This window comes from Bufo bufo, chromosome 1 (assembly GCF_905171765.1).
Source record: "Bufo bufo chromosome 1, aBufBuf1.1, whole genome shotgun sequence".
Lineage (NCBI taxonomy): Eukaryota > Metazoa > Chordata > Amphibia > Anura > Bufonidae > Bufo > Bufo bufo.
This window is the reverse complement of record NC_053389.1, coordinates 434,760,099-434,785,169: the sequence shown is the minus strand read 5'-3', so window position 1 is coordinate 434,785,169 and position 25,071 is coordinate 434,760,099. Positions and strand designations below refer to the sequence as shown.

The 25,071-nt window shown below is 45.1% G+C and overlaps 1 protein-coding gene across 1 annotated transcript in view; it reads right to left on the bottom strand.

Annotated features, from left to right (window-relative positions):
- GPRIN1 (G protein regulated inducer of neurite outgrowth 1) overlaps window positions 1-25,071 on the bottom strand; it is a 105,360-nt gene that overhangs the window by 25,926 nt on the left and 54,363 nt on the right. The gene's annotated exons all lie outside the window — the stretch shown is intronic.

Below are 25,071 nucleotides of genomic sequence, written 5' to 3'. Positions count from 1 at the left end.
CTGCATTTCCCTTTAACCTGCCTGCCCTATGTTCCACGGAAAACTTGAAGTTCTATAGAGACAAAAACCACCTGGTGACCCGAGCATTCCTCTCTTTGGCTTGGCTCATCCACTTGAGAGGGGAGTGGTCGGTTACCAGACGGAACTTTCTCCCAAACAGATAATAGCAGAGAGACTCGAGTGCCCACTTGATGGCCAGGCACTCTCTCTCCACTGTACTGTACCTAGTCTCGGCTGGGGTAAGTTTGCGGCTCAGGAAAACAACGGGATGTTCCTCCCCATTGATATCCTGAGAGAGTACAACTCTGAGGCCTACTTCAGAGGCATCGGTCTGTACCACAAACTCCCTCTTGAAGTCGGGCGTAACCAACACCGGGGACCCACACAGGGCCGACTTCAAAGCGGAGAAAGCCTTTTCCGCCTGCTCATTCCACTGGACCATCACTGAATTGCTTCCCTTCAAAAGGCCTGTCAATGGTGCGGCGACGGTAGTAAAGTGGGGGACAAAACTCATATAGTATCCCACCATTCCCAGGAAAGACTTTACTTGCCGAGTAGTGACCTGTCGTGGTCAATTCCGAATTGCCTCAATTTTGTTTTTTTGATGTTTAATAATTCCACGCCCAAATACATACCCCAGGTACTTGGTCTCTTCTAACTCTATCGCGCATTTTTTGGGGTTAGTGGTTAAGCCAGCCTTCCTAAGGGAGTCCACTACAGCCTGTACCATAGGTAGGTGACTTTCCCAGTCGGTGCTGTGGATAACGATATCGTCCAGGTAGCCTTTTAAACGTGGCGGGAATGCCATGTAGACCAAAGGGTAATACCTTGTACTGATACAGCCCCTCTGGCGTGATGAAAGCCATTTTTTCCTTGGCAGCCTCCGTCAAGGGTACCTGCCAGTACCCTTTGGTGAGGTAACTTACAGAGTTCTCTCATGACCTTGGATATAAAAGGGGTCCCTTGGTCAGTCAGAAGCACTTTAGGCAGACCCACTCGGGAAAACATCTCCATTAACTCCTTAGCTATGAGTTTGGCTGATGTATGACGCAGTGACAACGCCTCTGGGTACCGAGTGGCATAGTCGAGGATGACCAAGATGTGTTGGTGCCCTCTAGCGGACTTCGGTACTGGGCCTATGAGATCCATAGCGATCCGCTCAAATGGAACCTCAATAATCGGGAGAGGGACCAAGGGACTACGGAAATGTGGCTGGGGGCTGGTTATCTGTCAGGTTGGGCAAGACTTGCAATACTCTTCCACCTCTCTGAACACACTGGGCCAGTAGAACCGCTGTAGAATCCGGTCCTGCGTTTTCTGCTGACCCAGGTGTCCCCCAAGAACATGTTGGTGAGCTAACTCCAACACGAGCTTGCTATATGCCTTGGGTATGACCAACTAGTCAATATGTTCACCCCGTAGTTGATTTATCCGGTACAGCATCTCCTGTTGAACCACAAAACGGGGGAACATAGACTCGGCTCCCCATTGTTGCGGCTCACCCTCAACTATTACTACATTTTTCCAGGCTCGAGACAGAGTCGGGTCCTGGTGCTGTGCTGTACCAAAATTATCCCGAGACATTGAGGTCTGCCAGCTCAGGAGCCGGCTGCAAGTCCTCCTCGTCTCCCACCGTCACACTTAACGGGGTTGTCTCCCCCTCTTCTACCGAAGTGGCGGTCACCCCTACTGCTGGCCCTTCTGACTCAGGTTCCAAGGGTTCTGGTCTCTCCCCTGAGCCGGGCCACTCTGCTAGGGTTACATCTGTCTCCCGAGTATCGGTAACTTTCGTATCCAGCCATAGTGCCGGGAAACCGGGGAAGTTTCTCCCAATTATTAACTGATACGGTAATTTTGTGGCGACGGCCACCTCATGCGTTCACCTGCTGGCCACCGTTGACAAAGAGACCAGGGCGGTGGGATAGTCCAAAGTAGGGGAAAAACCTCATATAGTATCCCACCATTCCCAGGAAAGACTTTACTTGCCGAGTAGTGACCGGTCATGTCAATTCCGAATTGCCTCAATTTTGTTTACCTGAGGTTTAATAATTCTGCGCCCAATTACATACCCAGGTTCTTGGTCTCTTCTAACTCTATCGTGCATTTTTTGGGGTTAGCGGTTAAGCTAGCCTTCCTAAGGGAGTCCACTACAGCCTGTACTTTAGGTAGGTGACTTTCCCAGTCGGTGCTGTGGATAACGATATCGTCCAGGTAGCCTTTGAAATGTGGCGGGAGCGCCACGTAGACCAAAGGGTAATACCTTGTACTGATACAGCCCCTCTGGTGTGATGAAAGTTTTTTTTTCCTTAGCAGCCTCCGTCAAGGGTACCTGCCAGTACCCTTTGGTGAGGTCCAAAATATTGGTTAGGCCTGCTCTTACCTCACCGAGCCAGGAACATCGGTGACACATATCTTCCGTCAATGATGGCCCCTTGTGCTTTCCTACAGTATGTTCAACCATGTTTCATTCAAATGAGACACACAGGACCTATGTTTTTATGATCGGTAGGGCTTGCAAAGGTCACACCCCTACCTAACAGCTGTCCTCTAGCTAGGGGTTAAGGAATAACTTGTTGTTACTACAATACCATGTTAACAACAAGGCTTTAAGCTGCAACACTATGCTCAATTCTAATGTTCAAGATACAGTACAATGATATGCCCAAGCTATCATAAGTAAGGCTACTTTCACACTAGCGTTCGGAGCGGATCCGTCTGATGTTTCATCAGACGGATCCGCTCCGATAATGCAGACGTTCGCATCCGTTCAGAACGGATCCGTCTGCATTAAAACTTAGAAAATTTTCTAAGTGTGAAAGTAGCCTGAGCGGATCCGTTCAGACTTTACATTGAAAGTCAATGGGGAACGGATCCGCTTGAAGATTGAGCCACATTGTGTCATCTTAAAGCGGATCCGTCCCCATTGACTTACATTGTAAGTGTGGACGGATCCGCTCGCCTCCGCACGGCCAGGCGGACACCCGAACGCTGCAAGCAGCGTTCAGCTGTCCGCCTGGCCGTGCGGAGGCGAGCGGAGCGGAGGCTGAACGCCGCCAGACTGATGCAGTCTGAGCGGATCCGCATCCATTCAGACTGCATCAGGGCTGGACGGAAGCGTTCTGCTCCGCTCGTGAGCCCCTTCAAACGGAGCTCACGAGCGGACAGCAGAACGCTAGTGTGAAAGTAGCCTAACACAATAAGTAGATAATTATAACATTTTTACCATCTTTATTTATTCAAGGCAAAACAAAAGTGTACATCTTAAAACCTTAAACTAAGACTGGCCATACACATAAGATAGCTTATTCAGCTGACAACTACCACTCCCGATTGCTATTATACAAACATCTTCTTGTCTTGGCTGGGCAAGCTTGTGTTCGCAATTGGGAGAGGGAGCGGAAACTGCCAGGCACCTCTGGCAGTGGCTTTTCTCAATGAAAACAAAATGACTGGGCAGTTGAAATCCAACATGCCCAATGTTCCCATTAAGGAAAGCTGGGAGGCCCCCATAGTTACACAGTTAATACAGTTAAAAAAAGGCATAGGTCCATCAAGTTCAACCAACCACATTAGATAGTTGGCTGGTCCTTTCGAAATTGGTGAGTTCAACAACATACATTTAAATATGTATGGCTATCTTAAGGGGATATAATATAAATGTATTTCTTATAAACTTTATCCTCAAAGAACCAACTTCATCCTCTCCTTATCTCCATATAGGTAACCTTTTTAAATACTAGTGTTTTTTTAGCATTTTATATTCATGCAGCAATGTCAGTGGTAGATAATGACTTACTGTAATATACTGTATGCGGCAATCAGTCTGTATGCCAGATATCAGGTTCTAAAGATGGGAAGGACAACATCTACATTAGAGATAAGCAAATTTCCGATTATGAAATTTGTTTGCGATTCATTTACTGGTAAAAGGTGAATTGCGTTATGGATTCTGTTACCACCGACCATAACGCAATTCTATGACTGAATGCATAACAGAATGCCTTTAGACAAATTTCGTTATTCATTCCGTCATAATAGAAGTCTATGGGCTGCAAAACGGATCCGTCCCATTTCCGTTATGCAGGAGAGGACTCCCCCGCATAACGGAAACGGAACGGATCCGTTTTGCAGCCCATAGACTTCTATTATTACGGAATAAATAACGGAATGACTCTAAAGGAATTCTGTCATAGAATTGCGTTATGGTCCTTGGTAACGGAATCCATAACGCAATTCAACTTTTACCAGTAAACGAAGCGTGAATTAATTTCAAAATATGAAATTTGCTCATCTCTATTCTGCATAGCCCATAATGACCAGCCTGATAGAGATAGAGATCTTATGTACTTTATTTCATAAACATTTAACTTCTGACCAATATGACCAGCAGCATCTTGTCCACGCTTGTGGGGGCTGTGAATTCACAGACAGTTATGACTTTAAGAATATGAAATCTCTGATAAATACAGTAATAAAGAATTCTCTCAGTATCTTGGGAGTACTAAGTGATGTTACATTGATAATAACATACTACTCGATTTACATTCTTCAATATTTACTATATTTTTCTCCTACTTCCAGGAGAAAAGGGGTAATAAAACTGTTATACTCTATATGCAAAAACTGCAATTTACTTAAAGGGGTTTTGCAGTTTGTTTAAACTGATAATCTATCCTCTGGATAGATCATCAGCATCTGATCAGCAGGGGTCCGACACCCGGGACCCCAGCCGATCAGCTGTTTGAGTAGGCAGCGGCGCTGGCAGTAGCACCGCGGCCTTCTCGCTGTTTACCGCAGGCCCAGTGACGTCACGACTAGTATCAACTGGCCTGGGCGGAGTTAAGCTCTTTTCACTTGAGTGGAGCTTAGCCACGCCCAAGCAAGTTGATACTAGTCGTGACGTCACTGGGCCTGCTCCTGGTGCGCCGCTGCCTTCTCAAACAGCTGATCGGCGGGGGCTGTGTCAATCTTAATTTTCACTACACAACTCTGTGAATGTCGTTTGGTGGTCTACACCCAAATTCAGAAGAAAAGTGAAAGTGGAGAGCACTGGCTCGCAGACGATTCTTGGGGAAGTGTATAAGATCGAAGAAGTGGTGGTTTCAATGAGGGAGGTCGTAGTCCCCCCAGGGGCGTTGCTAGGTTAAAAGCCCCTGATGTTTTGTCCCAGGCCCTGAATGTCCTGCCTGCCAGCTAGATACAACTGGAAGTCCTCAGGACGGCAATACAATTGAATCTAATGCACTGGAAGAGCTGAAGGGCCTGTGGTGACATCACAGGTCATGTGACCAGTAAAACAGGCAGTGGATGAGAAGGACCTGCCATGATGTCACCATCATGTGACTGTGCAGGAGAAGATGGCAGTGAAGAGGAGAAGTCCAGGGGAAAGAAGCTGTGGTGAGGTCTGCTACATGAGGAGAGGGAAGTGAAGGGAGAGGCAGAGCTATGCTGGGAATTGTGGTTATTTAACTGTGAATGTATGTTAGGGCTAAAGGGAGGGATGTTATTTACATGGAGGTGGCTGGGGAGGGGGTCATGGTTTTTACATGGGACTATATGTTGGAGGGGGCTGGGGGAGGGAGTGATGTTATTTACATGGGACCGTATATTGATGGCGGCTCTGGGAGGGGGTGATGTTATTTACAAGGGACTGAATGTTGGAAGGGGCTAGGGAAGGGTGATGTTATTTACATGGGACTGTATGTTGAAGGCGGCTTTGGCAGGGGATTATGTTATTTACATGGGACTGTATGTTGGAGGTGGCTGTGGGAAGGAATGATGTTATTTACATAGGACTGTATGTCGGAGGGGACTGGGGAGACAATGATGTTATTTACATGGGACTGTATGCTGATGGCAGCTGTGGGAGAGAGTGATGTTATTTACATGGGACTGAATGTTACAGGGGTCTGAGGGAGGTAGTGGTATTATTTACATGGGTCTGAATGTTGAGGGAATGATGTTTACATGGGATTGCATGTTGGAGGCGGCTGGGGAGGGGGTGATATTATTTATTTGGGACTGTATGTTGAAGGCGGTTGGGGAGGAGGTGATGTTATTTACATATGACTGTATTTTGTAGGGGGCAGTAGATAGAGAGGGATGTTATTTACATGGGACTGTATATTGTAGGGGCTTGAGAGATGGTGTGATGGTATTTACATGGGACTCTATGGCGGAGGGAGGGAAATAGTGTTATTTACATGGGACTATTCATTGGAGGGGCTGAAGGGAGGGGAGCGATGTTATTTACATGGGACTGTATTTTGGAGGGGGCAGAAGAGATGGTGTGACGTTATCTACATGGGACTGTATGGTGGAGGGAGGAATAGAACTACAGGGGGCACTGCGAGGGGCATTATAAATACTGGGGGCACTGTAGGGGTATTATAAATCCAAGATACATTATAGGCGTTCTTATTACTACTGGGGGCTCTATAGGAGGGACTTATAGATCTGACTTATATCTACTAAGAGCACTACGGGAGCCTTATTATTACTGAGGGGTCTGTAGATAGCTTTATTACCACTGGGGGAATAATAGGGGGCCTTATTTCTACTGGGGGCTCTGTGAGGGTATTATTAATACTGGAGGGCTCTTCTACTAATGTGGGAATCTCTTGGGGAGCGTTATCATGGTTGGGGGCACTGTACGGGGCAGTATTACTAATGAGGGCATTCTAAAAGGGAATTACTATTGGTGGGACTTTGAGAAGCACTTTTACTATGTGGGCACTTATTTTTCTTCAGGATAGTATTTGGGGGTATTGGGGAGCACAGCGAGCAGCAGGATAACACTGTGGGTTGGGGAATGATAATAGGAATATGAGAAATGTAAGATGTTTGTGTGTCACACTCTACAGAGACGAGGCAAAGAAGTTGTATGGACCAAATGGAGAGGATGATGAGAGGTCACCTGGGAGGCACTGGATGTGACAGGTATGTGCTGCTGTATGGCAAGTACAGCAAAATGTGGTGTGTGGGGGGGGGGGGGGGGGGGGTTGGTGACTTAGAGAACTGGGCCATAGCCATTGGATCTTTTGAAACCAGCAATGCCCCTAGCGCTCACCCAGGCTAACCATGCAGTTGTTGGAGGGGGGCAAACCTTCCCCTTGGGGTAAACTCTGGATTTTGAGGGTCTCCTGCCTTGTGGTGGCTGGGATGACTTTGATGTTAGGTGAATGGGTAGCAGGATGCAAGGCAGGAGAAAAGACAGAGGAACTGTATGTGGAGACCAGGCTGGCTTGATTATAGTAAAAATAATAATGATTATAGTAAAATAAAATCTTTCTTTTACTGAATAAATGGTGGGTGCCACAGTACAAATACAATAAGTAGACACAGCTCTCAAGTACTTTTCTAAAGACTGTGTATAGAGGATGGCTATTATGGTCTTCCCTGATTCTCTCTAGATAAATCTATGCAATCTTCCCCAAGACCTGAAATCACTCTCAATATTTCTTCTCCAATGACCAACTGCAGGGTGTGGTTCTAGATTTGATGGCAAGTCCATCTCAATATTGTGGCAGGTGCCAGAAGCAATATAACCCAAGCCACAGGCAGTAAAGTCTAAAGTTGTATGTGTGCATTACCTTTGCTGACTTAGTCCAAGCATGGCCCTTAAATGGTCTTCAACCTTCTGCAATAAGTCAATGTTTCTTTCCCTAAGAAGTTAGTTTCCAACAAAATTGCTTTTCTGGCAGTTATTGCTCACAGGAATTGTGTTTTTCTGGAAAAGGATTTCTTAGCCAACTTGGCGGCAGCACACACACCAAACAAGTCTTTCACTGGCTTGCTTACTAGAAGCAGCACACATACCAAATAGGTATTTTCTGGATTGCTTACTAGAAGACTCAGTAATCAGGGGTGAGGCCATTCCACTATTTGGCAACTGGAGCTAAAGACTGCCAGTTAACTTTTTCCTTCCCATATACATAGCCTTTTAGAATACATAGTACACAACACCATATTAAGCATCCTAACAACTTGAACAATGAAACATAGCATTGTAATATTACCTGTTTAGCAGTGAAACGTGACATTACAATATTAACCCTTTGCCAGTGAACCAGTGGGTCACTACAAAATCTGATGACTACAATCATCATCTGAGTCATTGTATTTAACTGCTCAGTATTAATTTTCACTTTGTAGAACTGTCTGTAACTGACTTATTTGGTGACTGCATTATTCAGAAAAATTCAAATCAAACAGCTGAACTGCTGTATCTAAGTGTGCCATGTTATAAAAGTTATCTTATAAGTATGTTATGTACAATATACATACTTTGTTTTGGAGGGGATCAAAATAGGTTTGAAACGGGAAAACCTTTAACAAACTTAGCAATGTCCCTGGTTTAAGATAAAGCCCCACAGTTTTGGTGCTGGGACACATGGTCACCAACCAAAAATAAAGCTCTGTATTTAGCACTATATTGTCTGTATAATGCAGGACAGGACATGACAGGTTCTCCAGAGTGAGAGACGCTCTCCATGCCAAGAGAAGAGAAACCTTAACAAGTTATCCCACTCAGCTCCCTAATAAGGTATATGAATATGGATTTTCAAAACTGCTCAACCTGTTAATCTTAAACTCTACTTTTGTTTAAAGGACATCTGTCAGCAGATTTGTACCTATGACACTGGCTGACCTATTACATGTGCGCTTGGCAGCTGAAGACATCTACGCTGGTCCCATGTTCATATGTACCCGTATTGCGGAGAAAAATACAGTACAGACCAAAAGTTTGGACATACCTTCTCATTCAAAGAGTTTTCTTTATTTTCATGACTATGAAAATTGGAGATTCACACTGAAGGCATCAAAACTATGAATTAACACATGTGGAATTATATACATAACAAACAAGTGTGAAACAACTGAAAATATGTCATATTCTAGGTTCTTCAAAGTAGCCACCTTTTGCTTTGATTACTGCTTTGCACACTCTTGGCATTCTCTTGATGAGCTTCAAGAGGTAGTCCCCTGAAATGGTTTTCACTTCCCAGGTGTCCCCTGTCAGGTTTAATAAGTGGGATTTCTTGCCTTATAAATGGGGTTGGGACCATCAGTGGCGTTGAGGAGAAGTCAGGTGGATACACAGCTGATAATCCTACTGAATAGACTGTTAGAATTTGTATTATGGCAAGAAAAAAGCAGCTAAGTAATAAAAAATGAGTGGCCATCATTACTTTAAGAAATGAAGGTCAGTCAGTCAGCCGAAAAATTGGGAAAACTTTGAAAGTAAGGGCTATTTGACCATGAAGGAGAGTGATGGGGCGCTGCGCCAGATGACCTGGCCTCCACAGTCACCGGACCTGAACCCAATCGAGATGGTTTGGGGTGAGCTGGACCGCAGAGTGAAGGCAAAAGGGCCAACAAGTGCTAAGCATCTCTGGGAACTCCTTCAAGACTGTTGGAAGACCATTTCAGGGGACTACCTCTTGAAGTTCATCAAGAGAATGCCAAGAGTGTGCAAAGCAGTAATCAAAGCAGAAGGTGGCTACTTTGAAGAACCTAGAATATGACATATTTTCAGTTGTTTCACACTTGTTTGTTATGTATATAATTCCACATGTGTTAATTCATAGTTTTGATGCCTTCATAGTCATGAAAATAAAGAAAACTCTTTGAATGAGAAGGTGTGTCCAAACTTTTGGTCTGTACTGTATATATGCAACTGAGCCTCTAGGACTAATGACGGCATTACCATTACACCTACAGGTGAAACTCGAAAAATTTGAATATCGCATAAGTTCATTTATTTCAGTAATACAACTTAAAAGGTGAAACTAACATATGAGATAGACTCATTACATGCAAAGCGAGATATTTCAAGCCTTTATTTGTTATAATTTGGATTATGAAACCCCAAAGTCACAATTTTGAGGTACCCTTTGCTCAGGGGGTATGGATTAATTAGCTGACTAGATTGTGACACTTTGGGCCTAGAATATTGAACCTTTCACAAAATTCTAATTTTAAAGGGAACCTGTCCCTGGGATTTTGTGTATAGCGCTGAGGACATGGGTTGCTAGATGGTCGCTAGAACATTCGCAATACCCAGTCTCCACACATCTCAGGTTAATTTGCATATGTATCAAAACGTTTTTTTTACATAATAAAAGCACACAGAGCTATAGGGACTGGGTATTGCGGATGTGCTAGCGGCCATCTAGAAACCCATGTCCTCAGCTGTATACATAAAATCCCGGTGACAGGTTCCCTTTAAGCTGCATTAATGCAATTCCTTTTAATTTGCATTACTGAAATAAATTGAGTTTTGCACGATATTCTAATTTTTCGAGTTTCACCTGTAGAAGCTTTGCTCTCTCTGCACACACCCTTTCCACTTTGAATGAGAGGGCCAAGAAGGCATGATGACAATTTCACTGCCTGGCCCTGTCAATCAAAGAGCAGAGGACGCAGTAGCTGCAGAGAGAGCAGAGCCTCTAGGTGTAATGTCAACGTCCCCATTGCTCCTAGAGGCTCATATGCATATATTAAAAAAATAAACTAAAAGGTAAATATTACACTAGAGAAGAGATTTTTTTGCATTGATATAGTAAAAATAACGGTTTGCTTCTCTCCAGACATTTTTTTATTTATAGTATAACCTCTTTAAACTTGCTACACACATAGGATAAATGTCAATAAAACCTGCCAATTATGGTAGGACCAGCCAACCACCTAATGTGTATAGTGGTCTTCCAACTCTCCATTAATGACAGATGTCTGGAGGATGAGAATCGGGCAGTTGAATTTAAGCTGTCCTATACTTTTGTTCTCAGAGAAATAAATCATTGCTAGATATGTCTGGCTGCAGCTTTCTCACCTCTCCCTGTTCAGAACAGATGCAAGTTTAGTTAAACCGACTGTGAATAAGTATGAACTGGTCAGGAGATATAGCTGTAGGTGGAATGAATACAGGTATACAGCTAATATCTATGGCCATGGTTGTCCAACTTTAAAACACTTTTTGACATCTCCCCCTCCCAATTGAACCTATGGACTGGAGTCAGTTTCAGTTCTGGCTCCTTCAGTCCACAGCTGACTTCTTTGCACTCTGGTTGCTACTTATCAAATTCCAGAATGGACAGGTATCATCTGTGCCACTGCAGCCAATGACTGGTTGCAGTGGTGATGTGTTCCCCAAGCCGGACATGGCCTCCATCCATTCTGTAAGTTGACAAGCCGGGACCAGAGAGTGGTGGACCAAAGCAGACAGAACCAAGCAGCGAGGGGCAGGTAAGTTAGCTTCCCTCTATAAGTCCTGTGGGGAGGGGGAGGGATTCCCAAAAGTGTTTGAAAGTTGGGTAACACCATTAAAGTTTGTACCAAGATAAAACGTAACCACAATCCACAGGAGTGTGTTTAAGCATCTGATCATTGTGAAAATTAATGGAGCTACAGTGGAGCATGTGTTCCGCTGTTCCATTCATTATCTATGGGACTGCATATGGGACTGCACCTACTTCATTTAGAGGCAGATGCCCCTTAATAAATTTGTTGCGTTTCTGGCAGTACATGTGCAGCGAGCCCTGGAGGATCCGGTGCAGAGGATGGGAGTGGTAGTGGCCCAGATGAAGTGTTGTGTCACGGTGTACTCCCTCAGGCCATTTCTCCCTGGGCATTGGTGCAGTGTAAATGTAATATTGAAGAATGAATGTGTTTCTGGGAGGTGGGTGTCTTAGCTGTTATCCCTCAACTGGCAGCAGTGTCTTTAATGCTGGTTGTAGCATTTGACTCTGCTGTCTAGCGTCTCAAAACTTCACTTGAGGCCAGTTTGAGTAGTTTTCTTTTGAGAATCGGCAACAGGAGCAGGAGCTTCTCTCTCTTGCTTCCTTTCCCTTCTGTCTTTGGACAGGAACTCCCACTCTTAGCAGGAAACAGGACCAGCCCACTCCTAGAAGGGAGGACCAATAAAAAATGGTGCAGACAATGCAAATGATATACGAATTGTAGTACCCCCGGTCCGGGGCACTACACATCCACCCTCCTGCACCTAAGACCCACTAACTTTTCTAAAGTGGCAAGAAGCTCAAAAAGTCACAAATTGTAGTGCAAATATGGCTTGCTCCATAATTTGCTACTTTTTATACCATAATAGTGGAGTAAAAACTTTAGTAAATGCTCCTTAATATGTATTCTGCACCCAAAACCCATCCATGACCTGCCCAGGCTCCCTCCAACACCAGTGAGGAGGAAAAGGTGGGTAACCCCCTATGCGCCACAAAATGGCACTCATCTGTTGTTACTTGTTAGCAACCCTACAGCTTATCTGTTACCCATGGGACTGCAGTTAAGAACTGTTAGTACAGATGGTGCAATGTTTATATTAAGAAAACATGGTGGAATCATCCTTTATTAAAGGGATAAATTGGCAACTCTACTGGATATAGCCACTAAAATGACACCTGGTGAACAAATGTTAATTGGCTTCTGGGTTCTGGCTCCATGCAGACAATTCCAAGGGTATCACTATGGAGAGAGCGCGGAGAATGGAGATTATTCTTACTGTGATCTTTATTTGTGCATTTTCATTGACAGAGCAGCAGGTTTACTTTAAGCCAAAAACCTGCTATATTATTCTTGTGCCAATTATGCGGCCATTCTGGACTCATTTGTGGCTAGTTCTGGAATGTACAACACAATGCACAAAATGTACAGTGGGTATGATGCCAATCAATTACTAGCTATTATACAGATGGTAGCTGTTATCTAAGCCTTTAAACAAGTAGCTGAAGTTTCATGTCGTTCTTAAAGCCTTTATATATACAAAACAAAATCAATATACAGACCACTGCTAAGTAACCTGTAACATGTATTTCAGATATTGATACTGTCACTTAATGATCACAATTGGACAAAAGTAAATTAAGACAATGGGGGGAATTTATCAAAGATAAACATTTATAATGTTTTACACCGGTTTATGATACCCTGTAGGATGTGCCTAATTGATGACGAAGTGCAGGTCTCCTCATGTATTAAAGTGCATCCTCTGAAAGTCCGAGGGCCTAAAAAGAATTTTATGGCAACTCAGAGCCAGGTGACCCTTCCCCATCTCCACCCCCCTTTTCGGAAAGTGGATATGGGTACTTTCACACTAGCGTTTTTCTTTTCCGGCATAGAGTTCCGTCACAGGGGCTCTATACCGGAAAAGAACTGATCATGTATATCCCCATGCATTCTGAATGGAGACTAATCCGTTCAGGATGCATCAGGATGTCTTCAGTTCAGTCGTTTTGACTGATCAGGCAAAAGAGAAAACCGTAGCATGCTACAGTTTTATCTCCGGTGAACAAAACTGAAGACTTGCCTGAATCCGGGAATCTGCATTTTTTTCCATAGGAATGTATTAGTGCCGGATCCGGCATTCAAAATACCGGAATGCCGGATCCGTCCTTCCGGTCTGCGCATGTGCAGACCGAAAATAAGGTGAAAAAACTAAATGCCGGATCCGTTTTGCCGGATGACACCGGAAAGACGGATCCGGCATGTCAATGCATTTTTTTGACTGATCAGTCTTACTAATGCCATCAGTTGGCATACGTGTTGCTGGATCCGGCAGGCAGTTCCGGCGACGGAACTGCTTGCCGGATCTCTCTGCCCCAAGTGTGAAGGTACCCTAAGGCAGCATAAAAATGCCACTTGCAACAAAATTTTGCTGCAGTGGCATTTAAAAAGTTGCAAACTCAGGGTTTGTGACCTTTTTTATGCCAGAAAGGTGGTGTTATAGGAATGATAAACTCTCCCCAATGTTCCCTTCAATCTGAACTGACTCTGTTTTCAGACAGAAAAGAGTCAGTTACATTATTTCTCTGATGCAGACTACGAACACAATGGCTAAATTGCTTTTCTAACTTTTCTGATTCACACTCTCATTGCCACTTACTTTTCTATTTATGTTGACCATCAGAAGGATAAAAAAAAATCCTGCTCTGCCTAGCAATAAAAAAATAAAATAAAAACCTGCTCTGGATGGATCTTATTAGGGCTTTAATACCTAGGACAGCTTGGTTCATTAACATGTAAATATAAGATGTGACACATGGATATTCAAACAGCCTCATTACCATATGAATGCATAATACACTAGAATTAAGGTGTTAATAAACCAATGCAACCCACATTTAAAGCAGCGTGCCTTTATTAACTACAGAGGAATAGCTTTAATGGCCTGTAACCGGCCCAGCCACAAACCACATCAAATGCTGCTATTTCTAATGATAATTATCTGCATAGAATTACTTTTTCATTTTATAAGGATCCATTAAAGCTGTTTTTTCTTCAGTGATAGGCTGGATGGTCACATTTCCTGCATTGAGATGGACCGGTGGCGAGGGATCGGTAAGGTTATTTTAACTGGCTGGACAACCCCTTTAACCACACCGCTGAGGTATGCACTAAAGTGTGGGAAATGCCTTATGGAAAGGCCCTGCATACAGCAGTATATTGGGTGAAAGTGTTGCAGGTAGCCTTTGGCAGTGTATTTACAGTACCCCACAACAGGGTCACTGCAAAGGGTAAATTGTTGTAATGTTATGTTGCTAAGTGAAATGTTGTGATTTATTTTGTTTCTATACCGCATGGACAAGTAAGGGTTAACCACCTTGGCTTATCCTCTTAGGTTGTCAGGAGATGGACCTGGGTCTACCCCCTAGTTAGTGAGTTAAGAGCCTAACTATGCTACACTTAGGATCTAATTGTGTAAGCTCCTCAGAGAAGGTTTATCTCTGAGACAATCTACTGCCACAGAAGCAACTTTATTAAAAGTGCTCCAAAGAGAGAGGTTAGAAGGTTCAGAATCTGCATGGCCGTGCACTGGAGTCAGTGAGCAAGGTATTGTGAATGCTTTGGCTGAGAGACACTTTGCTGCTGTGAGAGAGAACATTGCTAGCACACCCATCCACATTTCAGATGGTTTGGCTAGCCATGTCTTAAATCTGTACTCCCCAGTCGGGAATTGCAGAAACATTCACAAGGAACCTCATTGCTTGCCTAAGGCTCTGTAGAGAGACTTTAGAGAGACAGAGAGGAGTACTGCAACCCCCATCATTGCTGCAATCGATAGATTGCTATTAGGGAAAAACTGCACTGTCATCTACTTGGAACAGTGCTTTATTACTATTGGATGTACTACTACCCATACTCTGCACTTTAGTAAAGAGAGTCTTATTTATTGATATAAGCTGGCCTGGTTAATGACTTCATCATCCGCCGGCCACTTAACCCACACTCCTGCCTTGCACCGTGCCCAAAAAAAAAAAGAAAAACATCAAGGGCACTCCAATCACCACCAGGTGCCCCAAGACCAGGGTGTGCTTCAAGGGAAGAAAGGGTACGCCCTCCAGTCACTGCATGGCCCCCACTATGAGTACTATTTTCACCTACTAAACGAAATCTACAACTCTTATCCTCCGCTCCTCTTTTCTGGGCTGTTTGCAACACTTTCATTATCCTGGAGTGGGAAGCCACACTGAAGGGCCAAAAGTATTGTATATTGTAAGTCTCCTTACACACAAACTGTGCAATGGCACAGACTGCATTAGGCCTCATGCACACGACCGTTGTTGTGTTCCGTGTCCGTTGTTCCGTTTTCCGTGATTTTCTGCGGACCCATTGACTTTCAATTGGTCCGTTGAAAACTTGGAAAATGCACAGTTTGTCATCCGCGTCCGTGATCCGTGTTTCCAGTCCGTCAAAAAAATATGACCTGTCCTATTTTTTCACGGACAACGGTTCGCGGACCCATTCAAGTCAATGGGTCCGTGAAAAAACACGGAGGCACACAAGATTGTCATCCGCGTCCGTGATCCGTGTCCGTTTTTTTCCTATCATTTTCAAGGCAAACTTGACTTAGATTTTTTTCAGTTTTCATGTCTGGTGATCCTCCAAAAATCAAGGAAGACACACGGAAACAAAAATGGAAACGGATCACGGAACAACGGAACCCCGTTTTGCGGACCGTGAAAAAATACTGTCGTGTGCATGAGGCCTTATACTTATATACTTATACTTATAAAATCAAGGGAGAGTTGTATTCTTCTCAGACCAATATGGTCTTCCAGTTCACAGAAGGATTAGATTACATCAGCCCATAGAAGTCTATTGAGTGGGGAGGGGGAAGGAGGTATGAACAGTACAGTGAGAGAGAGATACAACACAGAAACTGGAGCAGCTAATATTACGTATCATATCTTACCAAAAGGGCTTCATTCATATGACTACTGTTCAGTAATTCTCTTTAATGGCCTATTTGGTGCTTCTGAGGAATCCTGGGTGATTCAGAGAGATTTGGGGAGCAGAATCTTCTGCATATATGTGTATTCTACCTGGAGACAACATAGCAGCTAGTCTCCACCCACCAGCTCAGAGACTACTTAAAGGGGTTCTGCAGTTTGTTTAAACTGATGATCTATCCTCTGGATAGATCATCATCTGATCAGCGGGGGTCTGACACCCGGGACCCCTGCCAATCAGCTGTTTGAGAAGGCAGCGGGGCTCCAGGAGAGCCGAGGCCTTCTCACTGTTTACCACTGGCCCAGTGACGTCACGACTAGTATCAACTGGCCTGGGCGCGGCTAAGCTCTGTTCAATTGAATGGAGCTTAGCCCCGCCCAGGCCAGTTGATACTAGTCGTGACGTCATTAGGCCTGCGGTAAACAATGAGAAGGCCATGGCACTCCTGGAGTGCCGCTGCCTTCTCAAAACAGCTGATAGGCAGGGGTCCCGGGGGTCAGACCCCCGCCGATCAGATGCTGATGATCTTTACAGAGGATAGATCATCAGTTTAAACAAACCAGCCTTTTTGCTGCCTTAGGCGAAAACTCAACTGACAACCCACCCCCCTCCAATGCCAAATTCTCAACCTAACCCCTTCCCTCCAGCCCTACTGTTTAAGGCATACTTGGAAAACATTACATGCAGCACTACAAAACATACAGGGTAATACATTGCCACATACATCTAACATCCAGTGATGTCTCCGCTGATATAGATGTTCCATTTCCTTATCTTCTCCATTCAGAGCAGACCACCATGATGATTTCTTTCAGCCACCTCTTGTCTGGAGACTTTGGCACACAGACATCTTAGTTTCCTACTTTTCCATCCTCCTCCCCCACCTTCTGAAGACCCATCCTGCCACCCCCAATACTGTGCCCACTGTGCTCCCCAATACTATGTAAATGTGCACTCAATAGTAATAATGCCCCTCATTTTGCCTCAGAAGTAATAATGCCCCATAGTGCGCATAATAGTAATCATGAGCCTCGTAGTCTCCCAGTAGAAATAAAGCCCACGATAATGCCCCCAGTATTAATAATTCCCCCAATACTGTGTGTCTGTACAAAAAATATCCCCTTATAATGTGTGACAGTACTAAAATTCTCCCTTAGATTATGTGCCAGTACAAAAAAATACCCCCTTTTAGTGCCTTGAGTAGAATGAATGTCCCCATTGTGGCCCCCTTATAATGTGTGCCAGTACATAAATTCCCCTTTTTAGAGCCCCCAATGTCTGAATAAAGCTTCCCCCAGTCACAAAATAATGACCCCCCAATTGTGGCCCAACAGCATGCTGCCAAATAAAAATAATAAACTCAAATACTTACCACCATTCAGCTGTCAGCGATGTGGGGAAGGACACAGACCTCTTCTATTCTGTGCCCTGAATTGTATGGAGCCCGGCTCAGGCAGCGTGATGATGAAGATGATGACACCAGCCTCTGATAGGCTACAAGCACTAGGACTAAAGCCTATTAGAGGGAACATGGGGCAGGGATACATCGCTCCCATGCCCTGCCACAGAATTTAACTGTATCGCTGTCTTGAGAACATATATGCAGAGATGAAAGCTTCCAAAATGGAAGCGCTGATTGCTCATGGCCATTCTGCTGCCCCCAGCTTGCCTGAGGCAATCGCCTCACCTCGCCTCATTGGCGGTGTTAAGGGTATGGCTTATGCCACAGATAGAGGAAAAGCTACAAAACATAGGGACACATTTACTAAGACCGGCGTTTTAGGTGCAGGCCTCTCCATAACTTTGGCGCATCCAGTGCCAGTTCACAGGCGTAGAGAATAATAAATTAGATGGATCTGCCAGCCGATCCCCCTGCCCATCCACAATTTTAGACCTGGTGTGAGCGGGGAAAGTCACAGATAGCGAGTATAAAGTAAGTGATCAGAATTTAAAACTTAACGTTTAATATAATAAATATAGAAAAATAGGTCCCATGATAATTAGATGCAAATGTACAAAAATAAAGGAGCGATGCGGTGGTGCACCACACCGGAAATCAAGTGCAATCAACCAGAACACATTAACAAAGTAAGCGGTGCTCGGTGGCACTCAAAAATAACCCGGTAGTCCTACCGCTCTGATGAGATGCTCCTTGGTATCGCGACTGCCCATCCAGTGCTGATAGATGTGCACACCGTTATTGAAGGCAGACGTGTAGAACAGGGTTAGGGATGCTAGGATTGCTGACCCTGATGATGCCCTAGGGCCCTACAATGGCCTAAATGGCCTGATCACGGATCCCCGTGATCAGCCAATGCAGGAACCTACCCCTGGAATTTGTGCGCCCTAGAAAGCCCTCAGCTGCCTGATCCCTACACGCATGTTTCGCAAACATAGATGAGTGAATAGCTCATCAGGGGAAACACGGGAGCTTGGGCTGAGACTGTGCAGGGGACGCTGACAAATATGTCAAATGCGAACACTGCACAGAGGCAAAGTTTGACCACAGTCCAGATATGGAAATATGTGGCCAGACCAACTGTAGGGTAGATAGGGCAAACTGATACTTGACCTATCTACTACTGATACACTCGTGGCGCATGGGCTGATGTAGCCTAAGGTAGCGCTCGGAACCGCCACCTTCCCAATCAAGGACTTTATTAATTGCAAAACGCAGGGTGTGATCTACAAGATTACCTGCGAGTGCAATTTGGAGTACGTGGGCAAAACGAGGCGTGAACTACATAGGCGTCTGGGTGAGCATCTTGGCGACATTGCCAATCAGAGGGACACCGTGGTCTCCAGGGATGTCCATGACTACCATCAGGGCAACCCCGGCTGTTTGAGGGCAATGGGAATCGAGAAGGTTGGGCATTCAATCCGCGGTGGTGATTGGGATCGTGTGTTACTCCAGCGAGAATCCCGCTGGATCTACACTCTACGCACGGTCTCACCCACTGGCCTGAATGAGCAGCTTAACTATAGCTGTTTCATCTACGCAGCCCATACCGGTCCCCATTGTATGTTTTATGGTTCACATTGCCTCCAGCTAATTATTCCTCATCTAATTTGTTTTGTCCTTGCCCCCTTTCCCCTTTGTCCTGTCCTCCTGCCCCATTATGATAGTTTTTCCTCATCGTCCCTCCCCCTATTGACATGTGTCCGTGTACTGTCATTTTAGACAGGATTCTTTCACTAGTGTTTTTGCCCTTAATGTCACATTCCTCATAGCGCAGCTTTTCATCTTGAGCGGCGTCATCCGGCAGTGTCAGGGAGTAGCGTCCCTGTCGCCTGGCAACTGCCGCATGGTCTCGTGCGAACAAACGGGATCGGGCGCGGTGACGTCATCACGTTCACAGGCGTCTGGCGAGTGACCTCCTTCCTTTGTGCGATCCATCCGTTTGCGCATGCGCGGGCGCATCGCATCGTCTACAACAGGTGGGAGTGTCCTGACCAAGCCTCCTTCTGAGGCTGGCTCTTGTTTTAAAAGGTGGCGGTTCCGAGCGCTACCTCAGGCTACATCAGCCCATGCGCCACGAGTGTATCAGTAGTAGATAGGTCAAGTATCAGTTTGCCCTATCTACCCTACAGTTGGTCTGGCCACATATTTCCATATCTGGACTGTGGTCAAACTTTGCCTCTGTGCAGTGTTCACATTTGACATATTTGTCAGCGTCCCCTGCACAGTCTCAGCCCAAGCTCCCGTGTTTCCCCTGATGAGCTATTCACTCATCTATGTTTGCGAAACATGCGTGTAGGGATCAGGCAGCTGAGGGCTTTCTAGGGCGCACAAATTCCAGGGGTAGGTTCCTGCATTGGCTGATCACGGGGATCCGTGATCAGGCCATTTAGGCCATTGTAGGGCCCTAGGGCATCATCAGGGTCAGCAATCCTAGCATCCCTAACCCTGTTCTACACGTCTGCCTTCAATAACGGTGTGCATATCTATCAGCACTGGATGGGCAGTCGCGATACCAAGGAGCATCTCATCAGAGCGGTAGGACTACCGGGTTATTTTTGAGTGCCACCGAGCACCGCTTACTTTGTTAATGTGTTCTGGTTGATTGCACTTGATTTCCGGTGTGGTGCACCACCACATCGCTCCTTTATTTTTGTACATTTGCATCATAATTATCATGGGACCTATTTTTCTATATTTATTATATTAAACGTTAAGTTTTAAATTCTGATCACTTACTTTATACTCGCAATTGATTCGGGTGGTCTCTAATAATCATCTATACTGGTGTAATTTTTAAAGTCACAGATAGCGCCTAAATCTGTATCTGCACCTGAAATAATTTAGGTGTATTTCAGCATAGTTAATGACCCCCATAGTCTATCAGCAGGATGGTGCCCCTCTTCATTTCCATTTGGATGTTCGCTAATATTTGAATTAAACTCTACTGAAATGTTGATCAGCCCCTCCATAATTCACCAATGTTGCACTGGCCTCTATAATCACCAGATAGAACACCTGGCAACTTCTTGGTGTGGGGCTCCATCAGGACCTCAGTGTATCAGGCCTCCAGCCTCAGGATCGCAACGCATCACTGAAAAAGTGGAGTCCATATCCATAGATGGCACGCATCTAGACAGAACTGGCACACGTCTGGACAGAACTGGACTACTGCCTAGACATCTGCCAAGTCAACAGTGGAGCTCACATTGAACATTTGTGGTCTACAGATAAAACTTGGATAGATAGTGTGTCTTTTCATGTTAATACATCTCTGTTACAGTATGTCCTCTCAGTTATGAATACCGAGGCTATAATTTTGCATAATTCTTTTTGAATCACCCTGCATAGGTATTCTTTAATAAATTCCCCCTATTGATTTCAATTGAATATAATGCAATTTTAACTCCCTAGTGTCTACTATAAAGCTATCACATTTATTAGAATAACAGCTTCACGCAACTGGAGTCATTTTCTGGCTGTTTCCTTTCCTACAGTAAATTCTGGCAGAATCTCAGCTTGGGCTACAATGCAGGGAATGATGAGAGGATGGAGGATTGCCAATCTTAGGCTTTACGCACATCCTCTGTTTTTTCAACAATGAGATCCTACAATCCCCGAAGCAGGGGCTCACACCACCTCTATAGTACATATAGTATCAATTAGTTGGCTGAATAGTACCTAACTAGACTGTAAATATTCAGTTGCAGGTTTTTTACCCCTAGCACAGAGTATTGATGTAGGCTTGTGCTTGACATGCCACCGCACCATCTTTCACACTTTTCTGAAATGATTACCATGCTTGTTACCACTGATTATTATGTACTACACCATACAGTGCCCATAAAGTATAAATATAAGAATGTAATAAGGTTCCTGCCAATTCCTGGAGTTATATCATGATACCAAGGTAGTATTGCTGGCTTCTATGGTGACTACACACTATGGAGCCTTAAAAAGGACCTGTCACCTCTCCTGACTGTGCAGGGACACCCTCCCAGCTGTTAACACCATTCAGGACCTTCATTGCAAATAGTAATTTATTGATAACTTCAGCAGGAATAAAAAAAAGTAATAGAGCTACATAGAGTTGATGCACCAATTGTTATTGCATGTGGGATGCAAGCTAGACTGAGTTCACACTTCAGTTATTTGATCAGTTATTTCCATCAGTTATTGTGAGCCAAAACCAGGAAGGGTCAAAAACACAGAACAGGAGTAGATCTTTCCATTATACCTTATCTCTGTGAAGGCTTCACTACTGGTTTTGGCTCACAATAGCTGATGGAAATAACTGACCAAATAACTGAAGTGTGAAATTGGCCTTACTAAAACAGACATGTCAGGAGAAGTTACAGGTCCTCTTTATAGACAATACAAATGCACTCACATTCCTGGAAGCAGCCATCATGGCTTTCTGGCAGCTACTGTGGCAATTTACTGTGTAAGGCAGAACCCTTAGTGAAGTCATTGGCTGTCACGTCCCCACTTGCAATGTCATCAATACCTGTTTAGGGGCCCTAAAGTAGACATGCCAGGCAACTATTGTGATATTATAACATCATCAAATGAATTAAATTGTTCTAGTAGGCACCACTAAAATAATACTGGAATGCATTACATCAATTTCTTCTACAATGCAAAGCCGACACACAAAGCAGCACTATATCGAAACATAGAGGGAATATTTGAAGTCAGTTTGGCTTGAGTCTGCGTTGGAGTACTCTGTACTAAAGTTATCAAACGTGCATCTTTAAAAAGGAATATTCTGGTTAGGCCTCTTGCACACAACAGTGTGGCTTTTTCAGTATTTTGCGGTCTGCAAAAAACGGATCCGCAAAAAATACGGATGACGTCCGTGTGCATTCCGTTTTTTGCAGAACGGAACAGCTGGCCCCTTGTCCGTTTTGCGGACAATAATAGGACATGTTCTATCTTTGAAGGGAACGGAAAAACGGAAATACGGAAACGGAAACCTTCCATTTTTTTTGAAGATCCATTGAAATTAATGGTTCCGTAAATGGAAAAAAAAAACTTTTGTGTGCAAGAGGCCTTAGATTTAGTGATTCTATTAAACGGTGGGGTTCTTACTGCTGGGACCCCACCAATCACAAGAACGGAGGCACCGTACTCCCTGCAGCCCCCCCACCCCCCCCAAATGAACGGAGTAACTCCATTCATTTCTACACAAGTAGGTCAAAAAGGTTGCAAACCCTATTTTGTAAATTTTTGAAGCAAGAATTGTGGAGCGCAGAGTTTGATAAATTCCGACATAGTTTTCTTTATTAATCACAATAACACAAGTAAATATAGATTAAAAGAAGACATAAAATTGAACAAATAGTAAAAAACTAAAATAATAATAATAGTGTCAAAAACATCATATAAAGAAGTGTACCCTGAAAAAACAAAAACAGCTATTAAACACTTCTGCTCATGATGTGGATTTAAAATCCACTCAGCAGGTCCAGTTATGTGTGAAGTTTATTGTAGAAATTTTCCACAGTGTGCAGATGAGGTTTTTGTAAATCACGTCTGGGTGCAGCTACTTCGACTGTCTAGCAGCCTTGATTCTCAATTTAGAAAGTTGACAGTACTTTACAATTTGCCATGTCCCTAGTTGGAATATCACTACTTGTTTCTGTACTATCTTTACTGATATTTCCCTTTAGATGTCTCCATCATTGTGGACCTCAGTCACCACAGACACATATAAAATAGTGCTATACAGTTCGACAAATACTGAAAAATTAGTATGTCATAGTCCTGTATGCAAACAAAGCTTGTCTCGTATCACCCCAGCAGGATATGCCGTAAGTGTCCAACAGGCATGGGTTCCACCCCGGGACCCGCTCCTACCTCAAGAACTGGGTCCCTCTGTGAATGGAGATCACTCACAATCACGTGCATGAGCAGTTTCCTCTCCACTAACTACTCACCAAGCGCACTTGGATATTTTTGGAGGCAGTGAATGGAGAGGATGTAGCGTATACCTCTCTATTCACCATTATGGACCTTCCAAAAATAGAGAAACTAGCACTCAATTATAAGAGGGAATGGAGAAAGACACACGTGCATCATGGAAATGTGGACGAGGCCTTAGGCCCATTTCACACGGGCGTCATGTTTTTGGCCCGGATAAGATGCGGGTGCGTCGCAGGAAAATGCGTGGCCGAGCTCTGTTCGGTCCGCGGTACAGGAGCTGTTGTTTCCTGTACCCAGCCGGACTGACAGGAACAGAACAGGGCTCGGCCATGCTACACTAGAGGTGAAGAGGAATGAGAGTGACAAGGGAGTGGGGGGGGGGGGATGAGAGTGACAAGGGAGGGGGGGAATGAGAGTGACAAGGGAGGGAGGGGGGAGAAGAGAGTGACAAGGGAGGGAGGGGGGAGAAGAGAGTGACAAGGGAGGGGGGGAAAAGAGAGTGACAAGGGAGGGGGGAGAAGAGAGTGACAAGGGAGGGAGGGGGGAGAAGAGAGTGACAAGGGAGGGAGGGGGGAGAAGAGAGTGACAAGGGAGGGAGGGGGGAGAAGAGAGTGACAAGGGAGGGAGGGGGGAGAAGAGAGTGACAAGGGAGGGAGGGGGGGAGAAGAGAGTGACAAGGGAGGGAGGGAGGGGGGAGAAGAGAGTGACAAGGGAGGGAGGGAGGGGGGAGAAGAGAGTGACAAGGGAGGGAGGGGGGGGAGGAGAAGAGAGTGACAAGGGAGGGAGGGGGGGGAGAAGAGAGTGACAAGGGAGGGAGGGGGGGAGAAGAGAGTGACAAGGGAGGGAGGGGGGAGAAGAGAGTGACAAGGGAGGGGGGGAGAAGAGAGTGACAAGGGAGGGGGGGAGAAGAGAGTGACAAGGGAGGGGGGAGAAGAGAGTGACAAGGGGGGGGAGAAGAGAGTGACAAGGGAGGGGGGGAGAAGAGAGTGACAAGGGAGGGGGGAGAAGAGAGTGACAAGGGAGGGGGAGAAGAGAGTGATAAGGGAGGGAGGGGGGGAAAGAGAGTGACAAGGGAGGGAGGGGGGAGAAGAGAGTGACAAGGGAGGGAGGGGGGGAGAGAAGAGAGTGACAAGGGAGGGAGGGAAAAGAAGAGAGTGACAAGGGAGGGAGGGGGGAAGAAGAGAGTGACAAGGGAGGGGGGAGAAGAGAGTGACAAGGGAGGGAGGGGGAGAAGAGAGTGACAAGGGAGAGGGGGAGAAGAGAGTGACAAGGGAGGGGGGAGAAGAGGGTGACAAGGGAGGGGGAGAAGAGAGTGACAAGGGAGGGGGGGAGAAGAGAGTGACAAGGGATGGAGGGGGGGAGAGAGTGACAAGGGAGGGGGGGAGAAGAGAGTGACAAGGGAGGGAGGGGGGAGAAGAGAGTGACAAGGGAGGGGGGGAGAA